Raw genomic sequence first — 9,853 nt, forward strand, 5'->3', positions numbered from 1 at the left:
GGATGGCTCCTCTCACCCCCGCCTGGAACGCCCCTCCCCGGCTCTCTATATGGATGGCTCCTCTCACCCCCGCCTGGAACGCCCCTCCCCGGCTCTCTATATGGATGGCTCCTCTCACCCCCGCCTGGAATGCCCTTCCCTGGCTCTCTATATGGATGGCGGCTCTTACCCCCGCCTGGAATGCCCTTCGCCGGCTCCCTATATGGATGGCTCCTTCTGGCCCTTCAGATGCAGCACAGATATGAGCTTCATCCTCGATGCTCTGAAGCTGGATTTGAGCCTCTCCTTAGGCTTCTCCCTGTCCTTATCATGCCCACTGAAATGAACTATCTGCTCACTAGAGTCAGGGCTTCCTAAGGACAGGCATTGTTTACCTGTCTCCCCAGTGCCTAGCACAATAAGTGCTAGGAGATCAATTGACATCAGTTGGATTGATGAATGAATGAATGAATGAATGAATGAAATCCAAAGATACCAAGTTCTGACAACAAGAGCCAACATTATCCCATCATCCATTCAAACTTTTGTATTCCTTAACTTGTGACTGCTGTCATTATCATTTAGTTAAGTTGAGGCCTCTCCACCGGTAATTCAGGTATGACGTAGCCTAGAGAAACAGGACAAGTGACAGCCCAGCCACTGATGAAAGCCCAGGACCCAAGGACTGTCCCCCACAGCCCAGGCTGGGAACTGAGCAACTATCAAAATCCATAACAACACCTCGTTTCTCTAATCCCAACAGTCTATCAGAACATACCTGTGTGAAATGGTATAAGGATAGTCTTGAATTCACTCTATTTTTTTAAGTAAGTCATTTCTATTCTATTTCTAGCAATATGGCAGACTAGAGATCTTGAAACTCTCTACTTCAGAACATTTAAGATTGCTTAATAAATGTTTAAAAACCATCTTCTAAGTGACTGGATGGCCTGCAAGACAGTAAGGGGAACGTGCTGAATGCAGGAATAAAACAGGAGCTGCACAAGGGCAGTGACTGGGGACCCAAGGCAGGTACTGGACCAGCAGGCCGGCTGTTTAGGCCACAAGGGGACTGAGGGACAAGTGTTAGCCTAGACAAGCAAAGAACCCAACTGAAGACCATTTTCCAAAAGTAGAGTCCCAGGAAGTGTCATAATCTCAGGGAAAGAGTGAGTTAGGAAGAAAAATATCTACTTTTCAGAAGACAACAAAAACAGATATCGGCTTCCAATAGTGTCTGACTTGAGAACACCTTGGACTGACTTTCTCTTTCCCCTGTTGAACTCTTCTCAGTCTGTCACTTCTGTTCCTCAGGATCATGTCCTAGAATAAAATATGCACGTAAACCCATGTCTCAGACTTTGCTTTCTGGGGGAAAACCCAGGTTAAGACACTGCTATGGCTTATGTATTATGTGCTCCCAATATTCCTATGTTGAAATCCCAGGACCTCACAATACGACCATATTCGGAAACAGGGTCAGTGTAGATGTAATTGGCTGAAATGTGGTCATACTGAAGTAGGGTGGGTCCCTCATCTAATATACTGGTGACCGTATAAAAGGCAGAAATTTGGGCCAGGCATGGTGGCTCAGGCCTGTAATCCCAGCATTTTGGGAGGCTGAGGAGGGCGGATCATGAGGTCAGGAGTTCGAGTCCAGCCTGGCCGACATGGCAAAGCCCCATCTCCACTAAAAATACAAAAATTAGCTGGGTGCGGTGGCACACACCTGTCATCCTAGCTACTCAGGAGGCTGAGGCAGGAGAATCGCTTGAACCCAGGAGGCGGAGGGTTCAGTGAGCCGAGATCGCACCACTGCACTCCAGCCTGGGAGACAGAGTGAGACTCCGTCTCAAAAAAAAAAAAAAAAAAAAGGCAGAAATTTGGACACAGACATACACAGAAGGAGAACACCATGTGAAGATGAAGGCAGAGATCATGACGACACATCTACAAGTCAAGGAACAGCAAAGATTGACAGCAAATCACCAGCAGCTAGGGGAGAGCCCTGCAGCAGATTCTCCCTCACAGGCTTCAGAAGGAAGCCACCCTTGAACTTGGACTTCTAGCCTCCGAGACAATCAGTTTCTGCTGTTTAAGCCAAACAAGGGAAAAGTATATGTCTCAGCTCTGACTCTGTATAGCTATTGTACAAAACATCGTCCCGAGTGAGGAACCTATACTACTTGTATGGCCCTAACAACAGTATGCTTAGAGTCATAATTTAAAGTGGACCAGGTCTCTAGCACCTGTCAGAAACTAACATAAATCACACCCAGAAGAACACACTCACAGTCTGGTTTCAAAGTATTCCTGCAGCTAGAGTTGCAGAGCACAGAATTAAAAATTATAAAATACATAGGAAAGCAAAGTACCATGAACAAACGCCAAGAGAAATCCCATGAAAAAAGTATTTTTTAAAAAGGCCAACTAAATTGAGTCAGATCTGTAAAGACTTTAGATATTGGAATTATGAGACCCATTTTTTAAAGTTATATCTAATTCATTTAAAATAATAAAGACTGAAAACATGAGTAATAAGAGACTATAAAAGTTGGCAGAAATATTTTTAAAACATTTATAAATAAAAATTTTATAATTAATAAATTTTAAACTCAATATACATGTAAAACAACAATTTTTTAGACAAAGCTGAAGCAAGATTTAGTGAACTGGGGGACAGGTCTGAAGAAATCACTCAGGAAAGGGAACAGGGAAACAAAGAAATGTGAAATATTAAAAAAAGAAGAGACATAGAAGACAGAATAAGGCAGTCCAACATACATTTGATCAAAGTTTTAGGAAAAAAATAAAAGGGAATAGGGTAGATACAATACTCAAAGACATAGTGCTAAGAATTTGCCAAAATTAGTAAGAGAAACGAACCATTCAATTCAGAAAGTCCAAAAAATCCCAAGGAGGGTGAATTAAAAAAAAAAAATCCAGACCTATATACATGATGATACCATAGGCCAAAGACAAAGAGAAATTGTAAAAGCAGTCAGAGAAAAAGGAAACAGCAACTAAACTAGCAAAAATAACTGCCTGACAGAATTAGAAGCCAGGTGACAATGAAACAAAATCCTCAAGTGCTGAGAGAAACTCTCTGACATCTCAGAGGTGAATAACCAGGAAAACTCTCTATCAAGGCATTTTCAGCTTGACAGTGGTTACACCAAAAGAAGACCCACAGTAAATGAGCTTCTAAATAAGGATAACCTTCAAAAAGAAGGGTTATTGTCTCAGCAGGAAGATCCGAGAAATACAGAATAAATGATAAACATATGGCCAGACGTGGTGGCTCACGCCTGTAATCCCAGCACTTTGGGAGGCCAAGGCAGGCGGATCACCTGAGGTCAGGAGTTCGAGACCAGCCTGGCCAACACGGTGAAACCCCATCTCTACTAAAAACAAAAAATTAGCTGGGTGTGGTGGCATGCACCTGTAGTCCCAGCCACTCGAGAGGCTGAGGCAGGAGAATCACATGAACCCGGGAGGTGGAGAATGCAGTGAACTGAGATCGTGCCATTGGACTCCAGCCTGGGCAACAGAGTGAGACTCCATCTCAAAAAGAAAAAAAAAAGATAAATATATGGTTAAATCTAAACAAATACTGATGGTATAAATGAACAGCAATACTCTTATGTAATTTGTGAGTTTACAAAAGACATATTATATGGAATTAAAAGTTATGCATAGAAGCTACAAGAGGGACAGCCAGAGGTATTGTTGACTCACTAGCAGAGATGGAGATCAAGAGTTAAGACAAAATTCTGTGAATAGATTTTTGTTTCTATATGCCAAAATTTGTAAATAATATTTAGTGCCATAGATAAAATATTTCTAGCTGGTTCTCCTAGCATCTGAAAGCCACCAACTTAAACCATACATAAAATGCTTAAAGGGTCATATTCCTTTCTCCATCATATGAATTTTTAAAATGAATAAATAATACAAGAAGGATTTTTTAATCAATATTTTAAGTTGTTTCATAGCAATATTATACAGCATTTGTTGTCTTCCATACAACCTGGCTGTAGGATTCCTTGCCTAAGTGCTTGTGTTACTTACCTGTCACATCCCAAGCACAGGTAAAAGAAAACACGATACTTATTATGACCACAGTAAAATAGCAGCTGTTCTTTTTTTTTTTTTTTGATGTTCTTTTCTACAATAAAGGCTTACAAGTTATAAATGTAAGAAGTAATAAAATCACGGTTCTATCAAATTGTGTATCACATAAATCTGAGTGTTTTCCTAAGGATAAATCATTTTATGTGTCTGTTTTAAAAGTGTTATGATATAATTTCTTTTGAAATATTAGATCTGACCAAGGAGCAAGTTCCCTTTTAAAACAAATCACAAATGCATTTGGAAGTGAACCGGAAGACTGCAAGAGATAAAATAACCAAGAAGAGCAACATTTAGTGGCTAATTTATGAAGCTGGGTATCCGATGCAAGCTAGAATTAAATCAACTCGGCCTTCTAAGGACAGGCAACGGGGAGGGCAAAGTGGCCAAAGGGACAAAAAAATTCTCCTGACTAGAAAATGACGGGAACAAAAACTTCGTATTAAGAAATGGAAGGCATGCCAAGCTGGGATGCTTTTATTTCTTTCTTTCTCTCTGCCAAGCCCCAGGAGGGACAAAGGAGCTGCAATGCCAAAGGGAATCACTTCTGCAGTTAACTCAGGAGGAGACCAGAAAACCCAGGCAAGTCTCTCTCACAGCATAAAAGGCGTCAGGGACTCTAATTTCAAGCCCTGGAGATCAATTTTCAAGCTCTAAAGCATAGGTTCACAAAAGAGAGAAAGGTTCTCTCTTGGATGACAGAGAAAGGAAAGGGGTTGGAGTGAGATGGGTGCTTCTCGGACTGTGACGCCCGCCTGAATGACACCGGACCCTGGACTCCTGCACCGCTCCCAGCTGACCCGGGCCTGCCACCCACTCCAAGTAGCCAGCGCTGAGGCCTTTTCTCCATTTAGGCAGCAAACCCTTGTTCACTGGGAGCCTACCAGGCACCTGAACCTCACCCTGGCCAGGTTCTGGCCATGCTGGACGTCACAGCAGGAAACTGCCCCGCACTCTCACCACCAGGCCACACCGATTCCATGATTATACAGTAGTGAGGAAGAGGCCCAGCTGTCTCCAACACTTGTCTGTCTCAGACTCTCACAAGCAAGTCAAAGTGGTACCCTTACATTTTTTTTTAAGTCATGTTTTTCTATTTGGAAATCTTCCTGAACCATAGTAGTCAATCATGGAATCATGTACTTTTCAAGCTTAATAGATCCTTTAAGACCTAGGCCAATCCCTCATGGTGCAAATAAAGCTCAAAATAGCACCCCACAGGGCCAACACAGAAAGAGGCAGGTTCCTGCCTTCCCAGGGGCTGAAGGCTCTTCATACCACACTGTGTTTTGTCAAATCAAGCCACCAAATTAAAGTTGTTGGCAAGGAAATTTAGTTAAAAAACATGCTAAATGGCCAGGTGCTAGTGGCTCACCCCCATAATCCAAGCACTCTGGTAGGCCGAGGCAGGAGGCGGGAGGCGAGCGAATGGCTTGAGCCCTGGAGTTCGCCAGTCTGGGCAACGTGGTGAAACCCCGTCTCTACAAAAAATCAAAAATTAGCTGAGCATGGTGGCAACCACCTGTAGTCCCAGCTACTTGAGAGGCTGAGGTGGGAGGATTGCTTGAGCCCAGGAGGTGGCGGCTGCAGTGAGCTGAGACTGTGCCACTGCACTCCAGCCTGGGCAACAGAGCCAGACCCTGTCTCGGAAAAAAAAAAAAAAAAAAAAAAAAAAAGACTAAACTATGTTAGAGTACAATTGAGTTGAAAGCACTTGCTAAATTCTGTTACTAAAACTTACGGGCAGGCACACGTTTTGGACGCTGAAGCCCCACAGTCCACCTGGGGACAGCTCACAGCTGCGGGCACAGATGCTGGGAAAACACCTCCTCCTCTGAGGGCTGGCCTGGGAGGCCCAAGGGACAGCAGTGTCAAGTGTCTCTAAAGAGCTTTCATCCAGAAACATTACTTTTGCTTCTTTGCTAAATTGTGGAGTTTCTAAAACATGATGAGTCATCTCAAGTCTCTGTGGATATGAAATCTCCTACAAAACAGGGGCTCCTGGCCCCCAGAATTTCTAAGAGTTTACAAACAAAAGCAGTTGATCATTAAACCACTCCCCAACTTCGCAAATCTCCAGCAACTTTTTCCTTTTTCTTTTTTTTTTGAGATAGGTTTTGTTGTGTCACCCAGGCTGGAGTGCAGTGGTGCAATCTCGGCTCACTGCAACCTCTGCCTCTTAGGTTCAGCCGATTTGTGCCTCAGCCTCCAGAGCAGCTGGGATTCCAGGCGCCCACCACCACACCCAGCCACTTTTTGTATTTTTAGTAGACGTGGGGTTTCACCATGTTGGCCAGACTGGCCTCAAACTCGCGACCTCAAGTGATCCGTCTGTCTCGGTCTCCCAAAGTGCTAGGATTACAGGTATGAGCCACCACACCTGGCCAACTTTTTATTCTTCTTCTAGTTCTCAGGTTGTCCTAGGCAGATTTTTAGTGCCGTTACAAAAACCATCCTTTCCACTTCTCCACGTTCCATTTATCTTCCTGGTTTAGAAAAAAAGTGTCTTCCTCTTGTTTCTCCAACGCAAAATGTACACCAATGTCTTCTACCAAGTTACCTCTCCAACTGGTACTGGTTTTATTATCAAATATTAAGTAGATAATACTATTTATAAATATATATATAGGTTATGTAAATAATACAAAGAACACTTGAGTACCCATCACCCAATTTAAGAAAAGTACTACCCTTACCAGTGATGCTCCCAGTGTAACCCTTCCCAACTCCCTTCCTTCCCACTGAGGTAGCCACTATTTTAAATTAGGCATTTCTCAAATCTGTGCTATTCTTTATAGTCTGACCACAAGTATGTAGCCCTAAAGAATATATTCTTCAGCTTTGCATATTCTTAAACTTTATCAAAATGCAGTCACATTGCACATAATCTACTGCAACTTATTTGTCTCCATATTGGTTTTCTAATCTATGTCCTTTTTTGCACATAGCTATAATTTTTTCATTTTCACTTCAACATGAATTCCACCATATGAACAGACCAAAATTTATCCATCTACAGTGGATGGAGGGTTGGACTACTGCCAATGTTTGTTATTACAAACATTTCTGATATGAACTTTCCTACCTGTTTTCTGGTGCACATATTTAAAGTGTGTGTTATATACATGTGTGGATATGTATATATGTGTATGCATAAGAATGCAATTGGCTGGGCGCAGTGGCTCACGCCTATAATCCCAGCACTTTTGGAGGCCGGGTGGGCAGATCACAAGGTCAAGAGATCGAGACCATCCTGGCCAACATAGTGAAACCCTGTCTCTACTAAAAACACAAAAATTAGCTGGGTGTGGTGGCACATGCCAGTAGTCCCAGCTACTCCGGAGGCTAAGGCAGAAGAATCACTTGAACCTGGGAGGCAGAAGTTGCAGTGAGCTGAGACTGTGCCACTGCACTCCAGCCTGGCGATACAGCAAGACTTCGTCCTAAAAAAAAAGAATGCAATAGCAGATCAGACAGTATGTTCACCTGTAATTTCATTAAATTTCTCAAAGTCATTGAACCAATCTGTGCTCCTATGAGCAATATATGAGAGCTTGATGGCCACAAATCCTATGACTTGATAGCCCCAGACATCCACATGTTTACCAATCTGGCTGGTGTGAAACCTTGTGGTTTTAATTTGCATTTCCCTGATTAAAATAGATGGATCACCTTTTCAATATCTGCGGGCCACTCATGTTGCCTCTACTATTGTCTTGTCTTTTTTTTTTTGAGACAGAGTCTTGCTCTGTCGCCCAGGCTGGAGTGCAGTGGTGCGATCTCGGCTCACTGCAAGCTCTGCCTCCCAGGTTCACGCCATTCTCCTGCCTCAGCCTCCCGAGTAGCTGGGACTACAGGTGCCCACCACCACGCCCGGCTAATTTTTTTGTATTTTTAGTAGAGATGGGGTTTCACAGTGTTAGCCAGGATGGTCTCAATCTCCTGAACTTGTGATCCGCCCGCCTCGGCCTCCCAAAGTGCTGGGATTACAGGCGTGAGCCACCACGCCCGGCCTACTATTGTCTTTTCAATCCTACTGCCCATTTTTCTTTTGGGTTGTCTATCTTTTTCTTTCTGATTTAAAGACATTCTTTTTTTGAGACAGAGTCTCACTCTGTTGCCCAGGCTGGAGTGCAGTGGCGCAATCTCAGCTCACTGCAACCTCTGCCTCCCAGGTTCAAGCAATTCTCCTGCCTCAGCCTCCCGAGTAGCTGGGACTACAGGCACGTGCCACCACGCCCAGCTAATTTTTGTATTTTTTTTTTTTTTGAAACGGAGTCTTGCTCTGTCGCCCAGGCTGGAGTGCAGTGGCGCAATCTCGGCTCACTGCAAGCTCCGCCTCCCGGGTTCACGCCATTCTCCTGCCTCAGCCTCTCCGAGCAGCTGGGACTACAGGCGCCCGCCACTGCGCCCAGCTAATTTTTTGTATTTTTTTTAGTAGAGACGGGGTTTCACCGTGGTCTCGATCTCCTGACCTCGTGATCCGCCCGCCTCGGCCTCCCAAAGTGCTGGGATTACAAGCGTGAGCCACCGCGCCCGGCCTGTATTTTTAATAAAGACAGTGTTTCACCATGTTGGCCAGGCTGGTCTCTAAACTCCTGACCTCAGGTGATCCACCCGCCTCAGCCTCCCATAGTGCTGGGATTATAGGCATGAGCCACCACGCCCAGCCTAAAGGCATTCTTGATGTATAAATATACCTTTGAGATTTGCAGGTTTGGTCCTGGACAAACTTAATAAAGCGAATATCACAATAAAGCAAGTCACACAAATTTTTTGGTTTCCCAGTGCATATAAAAGCTATGTTTATACCATACTGTAGTCTATTAAGTACACAACAGCATTATGTCTTTAAAAAACAATGTACATCTCCTAATGTTATCCCTCTAATGTAAAGGACAAATTAATGAGTGCAGCACACCAACATGGCACATATATACATATGTAACAAACCTGCACGTTGTGCACATGTACCCTAGAACTTAAAGTATAATAAAAAATATATTTAAAAAAAAACAATGTGCCGGGCGCGGTGGCTCACGCCTGTAATCCCAGCACTTTGGGAGGCCGAGGCGGGCAGATCACGAGGTCAGGAGATCGAGACCATCCTGGTTAACACAGTGAAACCCCGTCTCCACTAAAAATACAAAAAATTAGCTGGGCGAGGTGGCAGGCGCCTGTAGTCCCAGCTACGCAGGAGGCTGAGGCAGGAGAATGGCGTGAACCCCGGGGGGCGGAGCTTGCAGTGAGCCGAGATTGCGCCATTGCACTCCAGCCTGGGTGAAAGAGTGAGACTCCGTCTCAAAAAAAAAACAAAAACAAAAACAAAAACCAACGTACACACCTTAACTAAAAATACTTCATTGTTAAAAATGCTAACAATTATCTAAACCTTCAGTGAGTTGCAATCTTTTTGTTGGCGGTGTTTTATCTCAGTGTTGATGGCTGCTGGCTGATGAGGGTGGGTGGCTGATGAAGGTTAGGGTGGCTGTATCTTAAGACAATGAAGTTTGCCTCATCAATTGATGCTTCATTTCATGAAAGACTTCTCTGTAGCCTGTGATGCTGTTTGATAGCATTTGGCCCACAGTAGAACTTCCTTCAAAATTGGAGTGAATCCTCTCAAACTCTACCAACTGCTTTATCGACTAGGCTTATGGAATATCCTACATTCTTTGTTGTCATTTCAACAATATTCACAGCGTCTTTACCAGCACTAGATTCCATCTCAAGAAACCACTTT

This window comes from Hylobates moloch, unplaced genomic scaffold (assembly GCF_009828535.3).
Source record: "Hylobates moloch isolate HMO894 unplaced genomic scaffold, HMol_V3 SCAFFOLD_1, whole genome shotgun sequence".
NCBI classification, from domain to species: Eukaryota; Metazoa; Chordata; class Mammalia; order Primates; family Hylobatidae; genus Hylobates; species Hylobates moloch.